The sequence below is a fragment of the Suricata suricatta genome, chromosome 11 (assembly GCF_006229205.1).
Source record: "Suricata suricatta isolate VVHF042 chromosome 11, meerkat_22Aug2017_6uvM2_HiC, whole genome shotgun sequence".
Taxonomy (NCBI): Eukaryota; Metazoa; Chordata; class Mammalia; order Carnivora; family Herpestidae; genus Suricata; species Suricata suricatta.
Window position 1 is genome coordinate 71,425,996 of NC_043710.1, and position 21,959 is coordinate 71,447,954.

The following is a 21,959-nucleotide window of genomic DNA, read 5'->3' on the forward strand; positions in this document are numbered from 1 at the left end:
GTGTGTGTGTGTGTGTGTGTGTGTGTGTGTGTGTGTGTTTGATCTAGGGCATTTTGAAAAATCATTTGATTATTCTTTAATATAAATGTTAATATAAATTGGTGGCAGATGTTCAGCCTGCAGTTGCCAGAAAGTAGAGCCTGCCTGTACAAGGACTTTCTGAACATACTTTCTTGGGGGGTGGGGTCCCAGGGATGGAACCAGCAAAGGATGAAGAACCAGTACAAGGATATATTATCAAGCTGGCCACTGCCTTAGGTGATTGGCTGCTTAATTCAGCAAGACCATCTGAGAAGCTCAATGTAATGCACTTCAGGATCCTTTGTCAGAGGATAAAAGGGGGAGCATTTATCCATGGGCCCTTATCTCTCATTAGTCAAAGATTACCATACGCTGTTTGGTCTCTCATGCTTCTTTCTGGATTTTAGTCTACACCAAAGCTTTAACCAAGAAGCCTCTGGGTGGGAGGAGAGATGTAAGAGAGGCAGGCCTAGGGCAAGGCACTGTCAGGCTATACCTGTGTGAAGCTGGCTGGAATCCACTTAGATCGGACAGCTTTTGCAGTGCCTAAAATAGACAGGTAGACTCAGAGGATTTGAAATGGTACCTAGGAGGTGTCATATAGAAAGTAACATTATTTTTTCATAGATTCAGTTTTTCATTTGCTGGCCCCCTTTCCACGTCCAGCATATCATATTCATTGGGCCTAGCAGAAGAGTCTCAAGCTTTCTTTATGTGTTCATTCTTGTAATATTTAAAATTTACTAATGTTGATTGTGTCAGACCTTGCGTAGGGAACTGGTGATAGAAATAAAAATATGATCAAGAGATTCTGTTATACCCAGATCGCAATATTGTCCCCAAAGACCAGAGACCACCAGGGAGACTGAGTCACGCATGCAAAAGCAAAGGGCGTTTTATTACAGGCTTAAGCTCGCTGGGCTTAAGCTCGGTCTCTCAGACTTCACCAGCGCAGTGGATCCGTGCTGAGAGCCCCATACAAGGGCTGAGCAGGGTGTTTATGGGGTTTGGGAAGGAGGAGTCACAAGAAATTGTGACATAGGTACAGTGACCCAATCATTATCGCATCACAGCATTGGCAACAACTTTAACCATCCATTTTGTTTAGAGTGTCTGTTACTTTTGGCGGGACCCAATGACAACATTTACTGTTTCTGTGAAAATGACCAATTACAGGGTGAGCCAAGGATCCCCACGTGGGGTGAGTAACTGGTTAATCTAGTATTAAACAACAGGTAACTATCTGTGGGTTCCATCTACAGGTCTCACCCTTAGGAATGTGGAGGGTGGTTGCTGGCCTTTTCTGACTGGGTGTTTCGAAGGTGGTCTCTCCTGCCTCGGGCAATGTGTAACTGCCTGATAGTTTCTGGGAGACTGAAACTTAGGCCTTTAAGGTCAGAGGGGAAACTTAAAGCCTGTCATGCAGTCAGTTTGGTTCAGACCTGCGTCCTTTCAATTCTCCCTTATTGTAAAAGCCTACTGAATTATCAAGTCCGTGTCTGCCATAGTACTAGCACCCAGTAGGCATTTTTTAAGGAAATAAAAGAGTCTTCTAACACAATCAGTATGAAATGAGTATTAAGTACTATTGGAGGTCTTAAAGGACCAGAGGGATGGCCCACTAGATAAACCACTCTATCATCCTTGTAGGAAATCTCTTACCCACTGGCTATAATGGTTTATGTCTGCCCTGGGAGTAAAGGCTGTTTACTTTATTATCAATGTACTGCCTTGGGATAGGGAGCCTGAAATTTAGACAGATTTCTGCACTTATCTGTAAGGTGCCTCCTAGGCATAAGAAAACATTCTGAGGAGCTGGAATCCGGGAACATCACCAGCAGCAGCAGCGGCCACACCTACACACACCTGGCAGTGTTCCCAGGAAGAAGGCGGAAGATGCCCTGTCTCATTGCCAGATCTCCTTCCTTCGACATCCCACTGGCCAAACCATCAGCTGACTCCTACCCAGGATGCTTGGTTTCGGGAGCCAGCTTGTCCTAATGGTCCAGGGAAGCACTCAGGTGGGAAAGACACTGATTCATTAACATTTCTGCTACACCGTTAGCTGCATCCTGTTGTCCAGGGGAAAATGCCACGCCAGAGACATATGTGTATGATAATAAATTTTCAATGCCTTAGGAAGATACTGAAGTAAAAATAAAATCGGAATAAAATTATTCAGATGATAACATTTGGGAGGGCAGGAAAGGCCTCCTGGCTGGCCCAGGCAGCGGCTCCCCTTCACTGCAGACCCATCTTCTGGTCCTCTGTGACAATGACGCCTGAGGTTACATCATGCCGATTACCTCTGAATTAGCTGATGTATAGGGACCTGTCAGTGTTCTTTAGTATTCACATTAAACTCTCTGAGCAGAGTGACCAGAGCATGCCGGTGCTTTATGGAGCAGTCAGGGCTGCGAGGCTGCTGGAGGCTTTCAAGGGGAAATTTCCACCTGTGGGGAGCGGTGGGGCCATTGTGTAGTGGCATCAGGGCAGAGGCCCCAGGCTGGGAGCTGGAAGGACAGACAGATAAAATCAATTGGCTCTTCAAAGGGCTTACTCTAGTGACTGAGCACAAAGCCCCCCCCCCTCCACCCCCGTCCCCCGTAACAGCCCCTACCTCCATCCCCAAAGAGAATTTCACGGTTCAAAAGGAGGAAGGATTTCTTCTGGAGAATAGAAGCGCTCCTCTCCCCCAGGCTCCAATGGTAGTAGAGTCGAGGGGAAACCGCCTGGGAGAGAGCATCTGAGGCAACCCGCCTGCTTGGGAGCTGCTTTCCGGACAGATGTGCGTTGCTGTGTGTGGGGGAGTAGGTGGGGAGGGGGAGGAGGGTGCCAAGATGGGCTCTCTGCTTTCAGGGGAAGAAAGGCACAAGTGCGAGGATACACAGAGCTGGGACGAGCCTAGGCTCTGGTGCGGCCTCACGTGGACGTGTGGGTGTGGTCTGGGAGTACTAAGAGAGGTGCGGGTGCAGAAGTTACTGGAACAGGCATACGGGCTGGTGGGAGTTGCAACTCAAGCCCCCGATGAATCACTCATTCCCTTCAGAGTACTTCTCTTCCTTTTCGACAAGAATGTTGATAAACCCTTTGGGGTCAGAGAAGGAGGGTAGAGAATGCTCCTCGTTACCTTTGTAGGCTAATCCTACTCCTCCACAGGGAATCATAGGACCCCAGAATTCAAAAAGGTGCAAAGTAGTTAAGTAGGAGCCCGGTCTGGTAAGCACATTTGGAATCAAGAGGCCCAAGGTTTGATGGTTTAATCTTCAAGCTACAAACTAACCTTAGGATCTTAGGTAAACCATGGTAACCTCCTTGTGCCTCAGTTTCCTCGTCTGCCCTCGGAGAGTATCGTGAGCTCCATCCCCGCGCCAGGCTGTGCTACTGGTCGGGCTGAAAGCGGTGTGCGCGCGCTCCCTGAAGCCGGCACCACGCTCCAGGCGAGGCAGGAAGGCACGTTGGGGTTCTCCTCGAGCCCCGAGAGACTGGTGGGGGAAGACTCGGGCTCTAAAATTAGTCCAGCTTCCAGGCCCGGCGCCGGGAGCGCCCTCCAGCTCGCCGCGCCTCTCCCACAGCCCCCTCCCCGCCCGCCCCCTCTCCCCCCGCCCCGCGCGGCGCTCCGAGATCGCGAGTCAGCCCGGACGCCGAGGCTCCTCTCCCCCTCGCCCTTTTCGCTCGCGGTTTGGGAGGAGGAGACAGCGAGAGAAAAGCGAGAGGGGACGACGAGAGAGGGGCTTGGCTGCGCGTCGGCGTCGGCCGTGATGGGGAGCTGGGAGCAGCGAGGCGGCGAGCAGTAGCGGCGGCTGCTGCGGCAAGGAGCAGACACGAGAGCCGGCGCTGCTCCCGGCAGGCTGCGCTGTGATCCGGGCTGCGGATTGGGATCTCGCGCCCCGTCCCCCTCCTCCCGCTGCCGCTCTCCTCCTCCCGGGTCCCCTCCTCCGTCTGCGAGCCCCCCGAACGCCGAGCGCCTCTGCCCGCGGCTCCAGTCCCAGAGCGCGCGCGGCAGGCACTGCGGCGGCGGCGGCCGTGTGGCCAGCTCGCTCTGAGCTGGAGCGCTCGGAACGAAAGAGCACGGAGGCAGCGCCTAGTGGAGCCGTGGATCGCCAGCGCAGGCAAGGGTGCGTGGGGATTTTAGCGAGATTATTTGGCTGCCGGGTGCACCGGCTGAAGCGCGCCTCCGGGAGCAAGCTCCAGCTGCCGGGTGCAAATGGGCTGCGCGGTGGGCTCGGGGAGGCGAGAGCCGGCGGAGCGCGTGGGGAAACTTTTCACCTTGTAAAGTTCCTGCCTCGGCACGGCTCCGAGCAGCCGCCGCCGCCAGGAGAGAAGAGGGGCTCGGTCCTGCGGCAGTAGCCGGGAGGTTGGCATGGAGAGTTGGCTAAGTTTGAGGCTGAGGATTTGGGGAGGCGCGTGAGGGGGCTTGCGGATCGGTGCACCTATCCCTGAGACCCCCCCCCCCCGCCGCCCCCCAAGCCCCGGCTGCCGGTTGCAGGTGGATGGATGAGAGGATCCCGACGGCTAGCCTTTTAGTTAGCCGGTAGCTTTCGGGCGCAGTGGGGATGTTCAGATGCCAATGGATGCACTTGGACGACCCGGACGCACAAGTTGGGCCGTTGCTTGGCGAGGTGCAGGGCGGAACCGGAGGCTCAGACTCCACTTTCTCCGGGGACGGGAGGGGCTTTCTTGCACAGTCCGCAGGTCGGCTCCATGCTTGGCTCCGGCTTGCGGGGGTAGTGGGCCGGGTGAAATATTATGAAAGGCAGCAGCTCTCGGGTTAGGCGACAGCTTTTAAAAAGCAGAGTGGCGGGGTGGGAGGATTTTTCCAGCTACCTTCACAGGGAGAGGGAAACAGCGCCTGGGGAGAGTGCATGATTTTTGGCGGGCGGGCGGGCTTGCACGCGTGAAGGTTGCTTGTCTTTGAAAAGAAAGCTGCGCGGCTCTGACGGTACTGTGGGTGCCTTGCCTCCTTCCCTGGGTCTGCAGGCGGGAACGCTACGGCGCGCTAGCGCCGCGCTGGGGGCCCCTTCCCGGGCGGGTGTAGACGGCCCCCTAGCCAGGACGAGAGTGGGTGCGGGGGCCGGAGTAGGGGCGGAGGGGAGCGGCCGGGAGGCTGAGGAGACCGCCGGGGCTGTCCTCGCGCGGCGCGCCATGCGCGCGAGGATTCCGCCAGTGGGGGTCGCTGAGCTAAAGTGCATCCGGCCCCCGGGCGTGCGCAGGGCTGCGAGCCCGGGTATTTTTAGCGGTGCCGTGATCTAGTCCTCCTTCCTTTCTCCCGCTGACTTTGGTCGCGCGTGTTTTCCGAAATCATTAAACATTGACCTGGATTAGGCTTCTCGGAAAGCAACTTTTATCGTGCAGTTTCCCCTGCTCCGCTGTCGTGGGCGGCGCACTCTGGGCTGAGATGCGGGGGTGGCGGGAGTTTGGCTGCGAGCTGGGGGAGCCTCTAGGGTAGCCTGCGACAAGAGGAAACCGGGGCGCCCCCGGCGTGTGCGTGTGTATGTGTGTGTGGCGGTGGTGGTGGCAAACTGCAGCTGCAGCCCCTTGTAATAATGGGGGTCAGCTAGGCAGTGGAAGGTTCCCTGAATGGATGTGAAGAGAGAGCGAGGCTGCGGTGACCGGGCGAGGTCGCCTTTGGGGGGGTTAGGAGAGGCTCCCTGGCGGGAGAGGCGCCGGAGCGTGGGCGGTCGGCTTCTGGCGGACTCAGCCCGCCACGGTCCCCAGCCCGGTCTCCCCGCCGCCGCGCGCCCACTGGGACTCCGCTTCTGGTTTGGGCGAACCTGCAGCAGCCGCGGCGGGAGGGAGGCAAGCGCGGACCGCGCAAATGATTGAAGACTCTTTTCTCCTCCCCAGCCCTCCTCCCGCTCCTCCCCGCCCCCAGACTCCGGCGCGTTTGTTTTCCAAGTTGGATCCCACTTCCATTTACAAGTGTCAGACAAACCCGCGCGAACCTCCCCCACTCACCCCGGCCCCAGCCAGACGGGAGAGGGGGCGGGGGGCGCGCTGTCTGCGCAGCCCCGGGGGCTGTTCGATGCTCCCACCGAGGGCTTGTCCAGCCCGGGTACACATCGGAGGGTCCTTGCTTAAAAAGATTACAAATAAACATGAAACCCAGACCATTTCTGGCCACTTTGTATTCCGTCGCTTTTCTCTTCCTAGCTTCGGACGTATTAATTTTCTGGCTCCAACGCTTCTCTTTTCAAAGGGAGTCGCGGGCGGTGGGAGGAAGGGGGCGGGGGAGCAGGCCGACCAGTTCATCACGGTGGATTTGTGCTTCTGGCTTTGTTGCTAGGATTAGATTCTCTGATTGCGCCCAGGCCGAGTTAAAATAGATACGGAGACTGAGAAACGGCCAGAAAGACTGCAGACGACTTTGCCGGTGATCCAGGCGCCAAGTTCAGGTGGTGAAATGGGGAAGCCCGCCATCTAGGAATTGAGGGCCGAGGTCCCCCTTGTCGGTGTGGACCAAAGATAGCCCAGATTTTGCCCCTACCTTCGGGCACTGAACTTCTCTTAACATTTACCAAATGCTTGAATGATGTTATGGTTTGTGACGTGAAGATTGAAATCTGAGAAGGGAAGGGAGGGGATGGAGGAGAAAGAGAGAAGAGATTGAGAGGGATTTTGCAGAATCCTGGAAATTGCAGAGCCAACTGCTCCTGCTTACCCCTCCCTCCCTCCCTTCCTTCCTTCCTTCCTTCCTTCCTTCCTTCCTTCCTTCCTTCCTTCCTTCCTTCCTTCCTTCCTTCTTTCCTTTTCCTTTTCCTAAATTGGAACAGTTGAGCAGTGAGAGAATAAAGAACAGCCAAGAAAACCAAGGTGCCAAGAGACAAAGACAAAAAATGCACAATAATTTAAGCGCTTTGATGTGCTTTTTTTTTTTTCTGATAGGATTCGGGTGGGGGAAGGGCTGTGTTTTTTTTTTTTTTTAACATTTTACAAAGAGAAAAGTTGTCTCAGAATTAAACCGAATGCTGATATTTAATCATGAATCCTTGTGGTTGCCTTTTTGGAACTTAGACAATGAATAGTGCCAGGGCCAGTTTCTATGCACAGTGCACTGGGATGAGAAAGTTCCCAGAACTGTCCAGTTATAATGTCTTCATATCTTCACCACACAGAGAACTCCACATGAAAGGCAGCTGGCTGGGAGATCAGAAATCAGTCGCAGCTGGGCTGGGTCCATCTCCTGTAGATGCAGGATTTTCACAGTCAGTGTTTGTTGACTAGGGACTGGCTATCAGCTCCCCACCCTGCTTTTTTCTCCCACATTTTATTTATTTTGGTTCCTGGCGGAGTCCTTTTGGGAATTCTTTTAAATAGTCAGGACCCAATCTGTCTGTTAACTAGCAATTACAGTTGTGCTGAGCTCCTCAAAAATGAAATGAGTAGCAATAAGCAGAGTGGATGCCCACTGACCTGTATGCTCTATGGTTATTTTGCCAGCTCACAGCTTTTTGTAAAGCAGCAGCTCTTCAGGCTGCTCACAGAAGAACATTTTGATGTGTCAGGTTATGTTATCCTTGCTTTCTTCATATGCTGCTGAATGACCTGCTGTAATCTGGCTGATGAATTATGTCAAATAGAAAGAAGTAGGCAATTACTGGGGGGGAGAGGAAACTTAGTCATTACCAGCTGGTCCGAGGAGTCCTCCCAGTGGCTGTTGTGGTGTGTGGTTCTGCTGTATTTATAGCTCATAATGCAAATAGGACCAAGGTGGTCTTGTCTTACCAATTGTGGAGGTGGGTGTGGTACTCAATGATCCCCCACATCTGTCCAGTTAACTGGTGGGGGCGGAGTTTTACCTTTGGGCCAAGAGGGAAAGGATAATATTTTTGGTGTTTGATTTCTTCCATTGTGGGTCATTCTTAGGCTTTTTCCTTGGGCAGGAGCTTTGAGGGAAGATCCCATCTGATGGGATCAGGTGGGCTGGCCATTTGGATTGATTTCCTTTGATTGCTGGGGATGGGCTATTGATGAACCCTTGTCTTTGCTGATTGTGACAAACATCAGGGAGGAATAGAAATTTAAAAGAAGGGTATGGGACAGACCTGGAGGGAGGGCCTTGTCTCCTGTCCAGTTCCTTCCCGAAGGGAAGAGAGCCCCTGATTTCCACAGATGTTAAAGGTGTTAAAGGAAGAAACACATGTGTATATTGCCTTACTTATTGATAAAAGTTTCTGAAATAGTTTTCAGTCTCTAAATGTTGAAGGCATCATTATGAGGATTTTTCTGCCCAGTTGTGCGGGTTGGGTCTTTGTTTTATGTTTGTCCTCTTGAGGATGACCACAGTGTCTACTGCATAGCACATAGTAGAAACTTGCAGCTTAGGTTGTAATGCCCAAGATTTAAATATCACCCCCAAAAACTAGAGACCACCAGGGAGACTGAGTCATGCATGCAAAAGCCAAGGGCAGTTTTATTACGGCTTAGGCTCTCCGGGCCTAAGTTCGGGCTCACAGACTTTACCAGCGCAGTGGATCCGTGCTGAGATCCCCGAACATGGTGGGGTAGGGCTTTTATGAGTTTTGGGAGGGGGGAGTTACAGGAAATTGCGACACAGGCACAGTGATCCAATCATAATGTACAATATCATTGACAACAGGTTTAACCAAACACATTGTCTAGAGTATTCGTTACTTTTGGCAGGATCCAATTACAACATCTAGAGTACCTTTAAAATCAACCAGTTACAGGGTGAGCCTAGGGTCTTGTTCGGCCACTATCATATTAACTTTAACATTAGGTAACAGGGTCCTATTTAAAGTTCCCATCTATAGACCTCACCCTTAGGAATGTGGAGAGTGGTAGCTGGCCGTCCCTGATTGGGTGTTTCGAAGGTGGTCTCTCCTGCCTTGGGCAATGTGTAACTGCCTGATAGTTTCAGGGAACTGAAACCTAGGCCTTCTAGATCAGAGGGGGAACTTAAAGCCTGTCATAGAATCTGTTTGGTTTAGACTTGTGTCCTTACAAGGTGACTTTCTGGATGAAGACGTTGAGGGTAAATATCTTCTCTGGCTTTTGGTCAATTTCATCCTACAAGCTTCTTAAACTCACTGATTTTCAGTTAGTTGAAGAGTATCTACTTTAATAAAGCTCTACTCTTTCTTTGTTTACATTACCTCCTTTTCCCCAAATTTCTTTGTAAGAGTCATTTTAGGGAAGCTTGCCTTTCCTTAAAGAAATAAAAATAAAAAGATTCAGTTTAATGCCACAGATTGAATTTATTGAGAAGATATTTGACACTTGTCTAGTGGCTTCCAGTCAGTTTCTGGCCTACCAAAATAGTCTGTCAGTTAATGTAACAGTGACAAATGACCATGCTAGTAGCTCCGGATCAGAATGGCACTCCCAGGTTAGTCTTCATTTTAGCTTGTTCTAGGATTGAGATATATTTGTATGAAATAGAAGGGATGAAAATTTGAGAATGGATATCCTGGCAGGATGCTGCTCAGAGAAAATAGGGAACACATTTCAAAACGGAATGATCCGACTCCTCGTACAATCAAAGTGCGTTTCTTCCCTCTCTGGGTGGATGTGTATGAATTTAGAGCCTGGGGGGAGGCCTGGGGAGGGTTGTGGGATTGTCCTTCCTTAGATGGTGTTTTATGAGAGTGCCTTGTCTGGGCAGAAGAGTCGTGCAGGAGACCTTGAGAGGAATCCTTGAAGAAATTTCGGTATTTCACCTTTCTGAACTTTCAGGCTTCCGAGACTGGATGATAGCCTCTGTTTAATAAAGGAAATTTGTTTAATTAACTTTTGTTCTTGGGTATATTAAATTTTACCCTTTTGTGTTTATTCTGTAAAGTCACATAGAGTTTAAAGCCCTTTCCTTTATGTTTCTCTCTGAAAAAAGAAGCTTCTTTTTCCTTTTTCCCTATTTTCTTGTTCTTTTCTTTATCTCTTCAAAAAATTCATTCCTTTTGGGGCACCTGGTTGCCTCAGCCCATTAAGCGTCCAAGCCTTGATTTCAGTCCAGGTCATGATCTCTGGATCCTGAGGTTCCTGAGATCAGACCCATGTCTGTGGGGGCTCTGTGCTGACAGTCGGGAGCCTGCTTGGCATTCTTTCTCCTTCCCTTTCTCTTTCTTTGCCCCTCCCCCGCTTGAACTCTATCACTCTGAAAATAATTAATAAACATTAAAAATACATTTTTTAAAAATTTCTTTTCAGTAATATTTACTCAACCTACCTCGCTTTGCAAGGCAGTGGGCAGGATTCAGATATATCCTTTGCTTCTGCGTGCTTACTCTTCTGTTGGGAAGATGGGAGCTACCCACGTGTGCAAACTAGAAATCAACACATGGTCATGTTTGTTGTTTGACAAAAGAGTGTCACTGAATAGGGTCCGAGAGGACAAGGGAGAGATTAATATGAACTGAAATAAACTTTTAGGAGAAATATAAAGTGAATATAATGCAATTTAGTAATTCTTAGTGAAACCTAATATGGGCAAAATATTACAGAATTAATTCTTTCATTTCCTTAGGATGGGGCTCCTTTTCTGGAAGGACATATCACAGAATAGGCCACATAGGCTGTTGTGATGTTATTCAGTATTTTGAGAAGATACCGGAATTTAGTCAGGCCCTTTTCATCATTATCCTTTTGTGCCCCTCCCGCCAACTTCAAAGAGGACCCCTAAGTGTTTTAATTGTGTCGGGAGCCTACCTACAGGTGCATGTGCATGCCTCCCCTGTGTATACACACACTGGCTCTCTAGTGGTTATGTCACCAATTCCGGGATTTTTAGTGGACTACTGGCAGTATCTAAATAGTATCAATGTAAATAAGCTACCTTTTAGGAGATCCTTTAAAGAAGCACTCATTTTTTTCTGTTTTTATAAAATTTAATGGGTTGTTTATGGCACCACCTATTATTATTCACAGGTGACTCTTTGAGGCCTCTCATACCACCCAGGGCTCCCCGAAGTAGTCCCAAAGCTGTCCTCAGCCTTGACTGCACTTTAGAATCACCCAAAAGCTTTGAAAACCACTGCATCCAGGCCATTGAAATCCGAATCTCAAGGGGTAGGATCCAGGCTTCAGGATCTTTTTAAAGCCTTCCAGCAGATTTCCTGGCGTTAGTCCGCCTGGAGAAGCTCCGTTCTTCGTAAAGGTTGTGCCTCAGACTTGGAGGTTGACTCCTGGCCAAAGCTCCTAGACCTCAGGGGATTGGAATGAAAACCAAGGACACTTGTGCTCTGCTTTCTCCTGCCAGGAATGTAGCCCCTGGGAATCTATGCTGAGTGGAAGTGGAACTGGCTCGGCCCTGAAGGAAGTAGCTAGGAGGTTCATGGCCTCCCTGCTGCAGCAGGTTTTGGTTCCCAGTTTGCCAGTGGGTAACATTCCTGCTGTTGCCAACTGTGGGTTTATCCTCCATTTCTCTCTACTTTGCCTCAGTTCCTTCTCCGGATGGTAATCACAGCTGGTCCAGGGGCTGACAAATGACATTTTGAAGGCTTCGAACATCTCCAGGAATAAAAATTCTTCCTCTTTCTATATTGTACTCTGGCTCTGAGGGTCTGTATTTATATACTTCTGAAATCAGGGAATGAATTTAATGTTTGCTCAATTCTCTTTTTATTTGTTGGCTTACAAGAGATGTGTTGCATTAAAATAAAAAAATGAATCATGTCCTTAAAGAGCTTATGGTCTATTTGTGGCTAAAGATGTGTACATCTGAGGAACAAACATTTTTAATGATGGAGTTTGAAGGAAACCTACCAAGTTTAGCAGGCATGCTTTTGGCACACGCTAGGAAGAAACCTCATTCCTGCAGGCTGATGTACTTGGCATATTCTTAGTTCTCTGTTTTCCTCTGAGGCTTAGTTAGGAATCTCAGAGTTAGCTTTGGCACAGAGAACTCTGAGGTGTTCTGTTCTTTAGGAATTCAGCATTCAGATCTGTTGCTTGCTTTACAACATTAAAAAAAAAAGGTAAATAGTATGCATTAATGCTGGCTTCCAGAATGTGAGTTGGAAAGGCTAGAGCACTGGATATTTAGCATGACTTGCTGCTATTTGTACTTTGCAGAGCAGTTGCAGATAATATTTCGGTTACTCGTTATTTCTTTTCTTTTGTTGAGATGTCAGAGATAAGCCCAGCCATTGAATGAGGAGGCACGGATATGAAAGGTCAACTGGAAGTTTAATTGTAACTTCAGGACTTCAACTAAATTAAATTCCAAACAGTCTGATAAAAATTATAGTGTTCCAGGACTAGGAAAAGTTAAAAAGTGAGCACGTTAGAGCAGTGATTATGTTTCACATTTAGAAATTAACCCCAAATTATTAACGCTACTAAATACCATTGAACATTACTTAATACTTGTAAACATCTGAAAGCATGCCAGATAATATAGATTAAATCTAGTGACAAATGTGCATGACAGTATAAATGTCATTTTTTTCCTATCAGATAAACATGGTGTGTGTGTGTGTGTGTGTGTGTGTGTGTGCGTGCACACATGCACGTTTGTGTGTTTTTCAAAAGCAGAATGAGACTATGTCTTTTTTTTTTTAAGTTTGCTTATTTATTTTGAGAGAGACAAATATAGTACAAGTTGGGTGAGAGAGAGAGAGAGAGAGAGAGAGAGAGAGAGAGAGAGAGAGAGAGAGAACCTAAGCAGGCTCCACACCACAAGCCGCAGAACCTGATGTGGGGCTCAAACCCACAAAGCCACTAGATCATGACCTCAGCCGAAACCAAGAGTCGGATACTCAACCGACTGAGCCACCCAGGTGCCCCAATCAATTCTATCTTGGAAGAAATGGAGAGGGGTAGTTGGTCTTTTCTGAAACCTAGACCATCTATTACAAATGACATTTTGTTGATTTTTTAAGTCTATACGTATATGATTAATATTTTGGACATCTGAAAAAAAAAAAACTGTTGTGGGCATCTGAACTCTGTTTCTAAGGTTGCAGTTTAAAATGTTGTGTTTGGCGCCAAGCGGTGGCCAAATGATGGCAGTTGGTTCTGTGATTGGTTGAGCAGAGTTTGTGTGAGTCATGTGGTTATAGTTCCATGGCACCCGGGGTTTTAGCTATAGTTTTATAAGATTGGCCTGGCTGTAGAGAGCCTCAGTCTAAAGAAATGTACACAGGAAAGTGAACCAGATACAAATAGATGGGCGTAATGTTGCTAGAGTTATGGAGAAGGCGGGGTGTGCATCTTTTCCACATTTCCAAAAGAAAGTTTCACAATAACAGTTTCAATCAGATGAATCAGAATTCAGAAGTGTGTAGTAATCTCCTTTGAGAATTTGGTACCTATCTGATAGGACTGCAAAGGCATTTCAGAATGTCAATTAAATGGAAAAATATGCCTGGAATTGAATATGATTAAGAAATGTTGAAGTCTGGTGTCTACATATTCAGACACTGTTTTAGATGGTTTAATTAGTGAACCAGGATTTGGATTTATTGACAGAAGGTCTCTTTCTTATGGCATGTTTCACTCATTAAAAGTTCATAATGTCTTGGATCTTTTTAGCTGTTGGAACTTGATCATTTGCCATTTTGTGCTTCTTGACTTCAGTGATGTGTGCTTTTTTTGACTTTTCAACTGATTAGGATGAGTTCACTTCTCTCATTGATGCTTATCCCCACGGAGTGAGCCCATGATATTTTCTAACATTATGAAGTGTCACCAAAACATCAGGCAGGGCTTTGTACTTATGAAAAACTAGGAGTGGGAAGTGAAACTAATAGTGGAATTTTTGCTCTAGCAGTTTAAAAGTAATTTGTGAGATTAATTTCTTCTTTGTAACTATTAGCTCTTTATTTATCTGATCCCAGAATTTACAATCTACATTTTTCAGTGTTTTTTTTTTTTTTCAGTTTTATGGTTGACGGGTTAGTGGTAAAATCCTTATTACTCCAGATTGTTGGCATGAAAAAGTTTTTAATCGCATAAGAGATTGGGAAATTCTTTTTTTATTATTATTTATTTACTTTTTTATTTATGAGAGGTACACATGCAAGCAGAGGAGAGGGGCAGAGAGAGAGAGAAGGAGAGAGAGCTTTCAAGCAGGCTCTGTGCTCAGTGCAGGGCCTGATGTGGGGCTCAATCCCATGACCCTGGGATCGGATCATGACCTGAGCCAAAATGAAGAGTAAGACCCTCAACTAACTGAGCCACCCAGGTGCCCCATTTCTTTTTAAATAGACTTGTGGGATATATTTATTTTAGAACTGCATTTGATAATTATAAATGCTTGAAAGTATCACAATTTACTTAAAGAAATAACTTGGGAATGTTAACAAGAGAAGATGCGAGAAAAACAGTTCATCAACTGTTCAACTACCTTTTGACAATTTAAATTTTAGCTGTCTCTTGTAATAGTCTTAATGTGAACAGCTGGTTTTATTAGATTGCTTAATTCCTTGTCTTCATGGGTATGTTTCCGTAACTGGGAGCTGTTACAAATACTCTGGCATTCCATCCTTCTTACAGCAGTGCATTCGTTGTCTGGGTAAACTAAGTCCACCTTACACTGTTAGTCTTTCTGAAGACCTATCTTCAAGTCTGTGTTGTTGGTAAAAATGTATTGAGTGCTCTAATGACCTTGGGCTGATTTTGCATGAAGCATATTAAGAAAATGTGGTGCCTGACCCTTGGAAATTTGACTTTCTCAACTGGGTGATATTTACCTAGGTAGGCCCAGAAAAGGACAGAACACATGGGTGCCCTAAGTCACAAAGAAGACACAAGCATCTTTTGTTGGGTTGAAGTGACCTCATCTGCTCTGAAGAGCCTGGATAAACAATGAAACCATAGTGCCTCATTGACATTCAGAAGGAAACTCCTACAATGAGGAAATTATGCAATGTAGGCAACTGATTGGGAAGTGGAAGATGAAAACATATTATGTTGCCAAGTCAGTTTCCTAGGTCTTCCTGAATTATCCAATAATTGGATAATCTTCCTTTCCTTTGGAAGGTGTAGATTTTTGTATGCATAATTATTATTATTTTTTAATGTTTGTTTATTTTTGAGAGAGAGAGCATGAGAAAGGGAGGGGCAGAGAGAGAGGGAGACACAGAATCTGAAGCAGACTCCAGGCTCCAAGCTCAGCACAAAGCCTGACGTGGGGCTTGAACTCACGAACTGTGAAATTATAACCTGAGCTGAAGTCAGACACTTAACTGACTGAGCCACCCAGGGGCCCCAGTATGTGTAATTATTTATGTTCATCACTCTCTTCCCAAGTTTTACTCAGTAGTGCACACACACTGTTCGATTTATACTCTCTATATTTCTGTTAAGTAGGTAGGATTAATAGCATATTTCCTCTTCAAAGAGAGAGAGAGAGATATAGATATTTTATGAGATATGTCATTTTCATACGGCTCATCAGTGGTTATTATAATAATCAAAGTGAATAAGCCTAGATTGCTCTTATACAATAGATACGTTTTTAAACATGAGTGCAAATCACATTTTTCAAAGTAAATCACATTGTAAATGCATTCAATTAGGGAAAACTCACTATTTAAGCAGATCCTGGGGCACGTTATTTTACAAGGAACATCTTATTTCTCCTTAATTTGTCTGCTTTTTAACTTTAAATTTTTGTATATCAAATTTCTTAGAGGCAAGAGTGTCCACATGTGAAAAGTATATTTTATTTCAAATATGTGATGGTCTGAAAGGTACAATGTGACCTTTTCCTTCAGCACTACCTCGAGGTGACGGATCTGATGAGGAGCCAGAGGGGCAAGTTGGGAAGGGACTGGGGTTAGGAGAACTGCAGGGATGGCCCAGAGTTAGAATGGAAAAGCCCACCTCATTTATGGAGAGGGTGAAGAAATGGAAAAACTGAATTTGGGCCGGGCTTAGGCCATTTCTACCCAGGATTACACCTCTGACAATATTAGCTCTTTCGTGAAGATTCAAAATAAAGATCACTCCTATTCCCAGACTTTAGAACATGCAGAGAAGTAGCCCCTTGTCGCTCTGGGCTTGTAACTTTCTATCATCCACCTTCTTACCTTGTGTGCTCCTTGGTGATTGTTGGCCCCTTTATATGTGCACCCCCCCCCCCAGCCTAACGTGTATAGTCACTAGTTGGAGCCCTATGGTGACTTGCAGATTTGATCAAACCTTACCTTCTGTATTGCTTTTCCACATCTCTGCGCTCAGGTCCCCACTGCAGTTTGTGGGGCACTGAGTACCCTCTGCCGTGTAATGAAATTACTTGTGGTGGTATATCTTCCTCACTGTAGACCGTCATTCCCAAGGCTGAGGAGAGTAACCCCCGCACCTCCATGCTTATTATTGCTGGATATTACCATTGTTCAATACGTAAAACCGGACGACCATTTCTGTTTATATTCAGCTTGCATAGTGTATCATTGATCTATGGCCAGATGCTGAAAAATATCACTGAGGCATTGGGGCTGCTTTATGATTCTGGTATTGGTGAGACATAATATATTTGAGATCCACATTTTCTGCTCAAAAGGAAGATCCTCCAGGCATAGACACCCAGGTTCTTGGTTGACAGACCCGTCAAAGCTGTGGCCTTTCCCTGTGTCTTGTCTTGTCTTGTCTTGTCTTGTCTTGTCTTGTCTTGTCTTGTCTTGTCTTCTCTTCTCTTCTCTTCTCTTCTCTTCTCTTCTCTTTTCTTCTTTATTTTGAGAAGCACCCTGGAGTAGTAGAGGGAGAGGGAGCGCGCGAGAGAGAATCACAGGCAGGCGCTGCACTGTGAGCACGGAGCCCAGTGTGGGGATGGCACCCACAAACCGTGAGATCATAACCTGAGCCGAAACCAAGAGTCTGCTGCTCAACTGACCGAGCCACCCAGGTGCCCCTCTTTCCTGTGTGTTCTCAATGAGTGTGGCAAATACACCAAAAGGCATGTTGGATACGTCCAGATATCTGTTTACCTTTCAGTAGCACCACTTTGTTTTCGAGGCGGTCCTGATAGAGGAATTTGTACGTAATGGAAATTAATGTTCACAAAGGTAAAATACACTGGGAGGTGGGAGCACATTTCAGTTCTGAGTCTTTTCTGTATAAAACACATTTGTACATAAGAATGTTGTTATTACAAGGATCCTTGGAGTCTTTCTAATTTATATTTAAAAATCAAGTCGTTTGTAGACCCTTGTGCCATAAATATTGTTATACTGAACTACAGTTAACACGCCATTCTGGTGTGTACTGAGACATGGAGGTTCCCATGGGTACTGTTTACTCAGTTCTGACCTTTGTGGGCAAGAGAATCTTGCTTTAAAGCATTAGATTTACACTGTCAGGCACATAGTGTGTATGGATGAATGTATGAAATTACCTGGCTGATAGTAATAGAGTAGATTAGAATGCAAGTCTTGTTAAATTCCAAATACCTAGTCCCCCTTCCCCCCCATTATTCTGCAGTAAAGCATTATTTGAGGGGCAGGCTGGTAAAATCAGCATGTGAACAGGTGTGTGTTTTGGGAATGTCATATTACAAAAAATGCACAGTAACTATTTCTTGAGTGAATGGAAATTGGAAAAGGCGGTGTCTATCTTTTAGACACCTTGTCATTCTGTGAGCTTAACAAACAAAATCTCATTAACACCAAATCCACGGGAGCATGAGAAGTGTGTAATGCTCTTAATTTCTTATTAAGTGATTTGTGTTTATTGAAAATTGACTTGAAGGTACACTGAACATAACTCATAATATTGGGTTTAGGTGGGTCTGGATTCCTGAATCTTTTCCACCTTAGAATGTGCTCTCACCATTCAGTACTGAAGTAGAGGGTGAGAAGAGTGATATCTTATTTCTGGAAGGGTTTACTGAAACGAGAAGGTGACAAGTTAGACTTTGGAGACCCTTTTCATATGCTCCTGTGTCTTTTAGGCTTGTGTGATTATTCTAGGCCTTGATTTCTCCAGGCACACTTTGTACATACGTGTCTACAAGCAGTTGAGAGAGAGCGAGGGCACTTAGGGGCTGGTAGAGGCAAATGTGAATCCCGTTTTTTCCCTATTAACTCACGAGGCCTGCTGGGTAGCAGCAGGCATTACCAGACATTTAATTGTGTGCTAGGTAAGGCTGGCACAACTCCAGCATCATGGTGGAGCAAGAATTACACTAATCAGCTGGGATATACTGCATATATTGATTAGAGTTGGATTTTGTTATGCAAAAAAAAAAATCCTTATAAATAGTGGGAAAGTAATTGAGAGTGATTAAAAAGGCAGAGAGTTAATTCACAGTTCTTTAGATGAAAAGGCATTTTGATCCTTTGCTTCCATGCAGATTTCCGGGCAGGCTGGAGCAGTCTGAGTGCTGAGTCTAAATGGTGTGATCGCTGTCACCACTGAACTGGAAAGCGAGTAAATGGGCAGGCTGCAGAGATGAATCACTGGCGACCAAGTTCCAGCAGTTTCTTCTTGGTGGCTCTTTGCTGCTGGAAGCCTTCTTTGTTTGGGTCTAGGGGCTTTTTATTTCTTTTTGTTGGCCTCACTAATAGCTTTTGGTTATTAATATCCCTGATGGGAACTGAATTGGGACCCCAGTATCCTTGTGAACACTGGTGAGAACATTAAACCGTGCCGGAATTACCTCGGAGACCATCAAGGTTTGTCATTGGCTTCTCTCCTTCCCCCAGCTGAGAAGGCTTTGTAGCCATTTGCTGTCATGGAAAACACTTCATCTGTGAAGTGATGACCTGGATGGAATGGTATATTTTCACACTGTTTCTTGCCTCTGGGGCCCTTGAACTCATAGACTGTGCCTCCCACACAATAGATGCTTAATGCGTATTTGCTGAATGAATAAATGAATGAGATGCATAGGTTTTCAATGCTGGGCTGATTTCGCATCTTTCAGAGTTCTAGGTGGTGGCTGGTGGAGTTCCAAGCATCATTATGATCTGAGATCTGCAATAACCCACAGGAAAGGGGAAATGGCAGGGGGAGAAGAATATGGCTAAGATTTATTGAACCTCTACTGTATCAGGCTTCTTGGAAATATACTTTTATCCCAGCATTGACTATGTCCTAACGGGCGGATGTGGATGTTAGCATCATTATTTCATAGGTGACAATGATAGGGTTAGGAATTGAACCAAAGTCATGGAGCTTAATTGGCAAGACCAGGATTGAAACCCAGAGCTCTTGTCTACAACCAGAGCTTCTCAAATATAGCCACACAAATTCCTGTACTAAAAGAGGAGGATGGTCTTGTATTCTGAGAGTGTGGTAGTGGAGCACAAAGATAGGCTAGGGGTATCTGTCAGATTGCTATGAGGGTAAGTATTTTTTTCCAAAAATTTACGTGAATTTTACAGTGTATTTATAAAGCCATTATTTTTCACATGAAATAAAGTTATCAATATACTTAAAATGTCTCCCCCAAATCTTTAATTAAAATTGATAGACCTGAAAGTTGCTCCACGTATATGCTCTGGAACATCCTTAGAATTTCCAGGCAGAGAGAATCACAGGTTGCAAGTGTGTTGAAGATGGGAATGAGGAACCTAATGTGAAGTTGAATTTCTATAGCATGTAGAGGTTTTACTTCCATTGCAGGCTTATTTGCCAGGGCCTGGGCTGTTAGAGATGGGGAAGGTATTAAAACTCCCCATTGATTCAGGCACTTTGAGGAACAGTGATGTTACTGCTGTTAATGCAGGTTTGGGAAGGAAGCACAGAGCTGTACTGCCCTGCATTATTCGGGTAAGAATAAGGACGACAATGACAAATACTATGCATATGGTTAACTACAAAGGGCTGTTTTATTATCCCAGTTTTACTGTATGGATAATCAGTTCTGTGGGAGAAACTTCAAAAAAGGAAAATGTGGATAAAGAATCCTGAAAAACAGGACACTTCCAGGCTTCCTGCTGGTCAGTAAGTGTTGAATCGATAAAGTATTGAAAAGAAGTTCTTGACAATGTTAGTAATAGTAACTTGCATTTGTTTATTTACAGTTTCTTCATACGTTTTTGTATTTGTTAATAACAACTAACATTGAAAAAAGGCTTACGTATATTACCTCATTTATCCTCCAACAACTCTATGGGACAAGTACCATTATTTTTTTAAATAAAGTTTACTTATTTTTTTTGAGAGCAAGAGAACAAGTGGGAGAGGGACAGAGAGAGAGAGAGAGAGGGAGGGAGAGACAGAATAGCAAGCTGGCTCTTCACTGTCTGTTCAGAGCCTGATGCAGGGTTCGAACTCTGGAACCGTGAGCTCATGACAGGAACCAAAATCTAGAGTCAGATGCATAACCAACTGAGCCACACAGGCACCCCAAGGCAAGTACTGTTATTATCTCTGTAGATGAAGAAATTGAGGCACGGAGCTGATAAGTGACTTGACCAAGATGATGTGGATTTTACAATGTGTGCTCCTTATCCCTCTGCTGGCCCAACAGCTGTTACTTTCCCTGGTGGAATTCTGAGTTCCTCACCTGTCCCCATCCTTACTCAAAGTTATAGCGACCCCATAGTGATCCTGCTGGAAGCTTGGAGTCTTCTCCAGACTGCACTGCCCTTGAAAACACCTGCCAGTCCATGGCAAATATGGTTTCATTTTTTAAAACTTGAGTGTGTACCCAGGCCAGCAGGAGGCAAATTGAATGCATCCAGAGAGCCATGGCAACAGTATGGATTCTCCGTCTTAAAAATGACTTTTCCCTTCCAGGCTAGTCTGATAACACAAAAGGAGACAGAAAAGTTAACCAATGCTCAGTAAATGTGGGTTCTTACGATGCTCTGCCTGAGTCATTTGCCACTGGCTGGAAAGAACTCCGGAGCAGTCAGGATGTTCCAAGTTCTGGGAGTGGGCTGTGAGGTCCCCAGAGACTGCCAGTCATGCCGGTTTCCAGAGCTCTTCGTGCACCGGACAGTTTGGATCAAGAAGCCAGAAATCTGCCCTTTTCTGATTTTGGTTTCTCAGCTGAATGTAAATAAAAAGATGGAAGATAAAATGTAGAAAATTGCATTAGCATGATTAGGGGTCTTATTTGCATAAAAGAGTCTTTGAATCACAATTACCCTCTGGCTTTGGACCCTGCTTTTCTCTCCTTTCCTATTATCCGGTCCAAGGTCATTACTAAAAGGCTTCCTGTTTCATGGAAGAAGACTTACTGAAATATTAATTTCATTGCCCAAAGTAGATTCATATGGTTTGGTGAACAACTTGAGGTTCTCTTAGAATCACAAAATGAGAGTTATCTTTTATGCCTTTGGAAAGGTGGTTCAGGAATTTGAGTAACAGCAGCTAAAACTTCATTTTGCCTGTCTTTGTGATAGAAATGAGTAAAGATTTCTATGGTCTTCGGTAATTAATGCAGGGAAACAACCGTAACTGGGTAAGTTGCATGTTTAAGGCTTCAGGTAGTTTTTTTGTTTTATTTTGTATTTGTTTAATTGTATTGTGACTGGGTTTGAATTTGGTATGGGAGAGAAATGAATTGGTGACCCTTAAAGCTTGGAACTATTCCCTCTTTTTTTAAAAAACATATAGATAGAACTGGAGCATTCAAGATTTTGTTGAATGCCTTTTTCATTTTGTGACTGCTTTAACACAAAAGCTTGATTTCAATTGTTTCGTTGTTTTTTTTTTTTTTGCAGCCTCAGCTATATGAGTAATTTAATCCAGCATATTAAGAGGTTGCATTCCTCAATGGTAGAGGGAAAAAAAACCCTCAATTTCCCTTAGTATTATCTAGTGATAATAATAGTTGCAAGCACAATTCCTTAAAACAAAATAAGACAAACAAAAACAAACCCCAAACTGTAACTAGAGGCTTTTGCATCTTTATAGGCAACAGCCTAAGGCTGTAACAGATACACTTTGATGAGAGAGTTTGGCTCATTTTACTGATGTTTTTGTCTGTTGTGAGTAGACATGCATTATTCTTGGCCCAAGTAACATCTATCAGTTGACAAAAGCCAGCAACTTACTTACCTGGTCTCACTTTGGAAATATCC

At 45.4% G+C, this 21,959-nt stretch overlaps 2 long non-coding RNA genes across 2 annotated transcripts; one reads left to right on the forward strand and one right to left on the reverse strand.

Annotated features, from left to right (window-relative positions):
* The first annotated feature begins 1,181 nt into the window (after positions 1-1,181).
* On the forward strand, positions 1,182-18,595 carry LOC115271759. The gene is made up of 3 exons (XR_003900086.1): positions 1,182-1,222; positions 1,803-2,042; positions 18,275-18,595. It is a non-coding gene; the product is annotated as an uncharacterized LOC115271759 (long non-coding RNA).
* On the reverse strand, positions 6,978-7,672 carry LOC115271760. The gene is made up of 2 exons (XR_003900087.1): positions 7,435-7,672; positions 6,978-7,204 (listed from the first exon to the last, which is right to left on the reverse strand). It is a non-coding gene; the product is annotated as an uncharacterized LOC115271760 (long non-coding RNA).
* Positions 18,596-21,959: the final 3,364 nt, after the last annotated feature.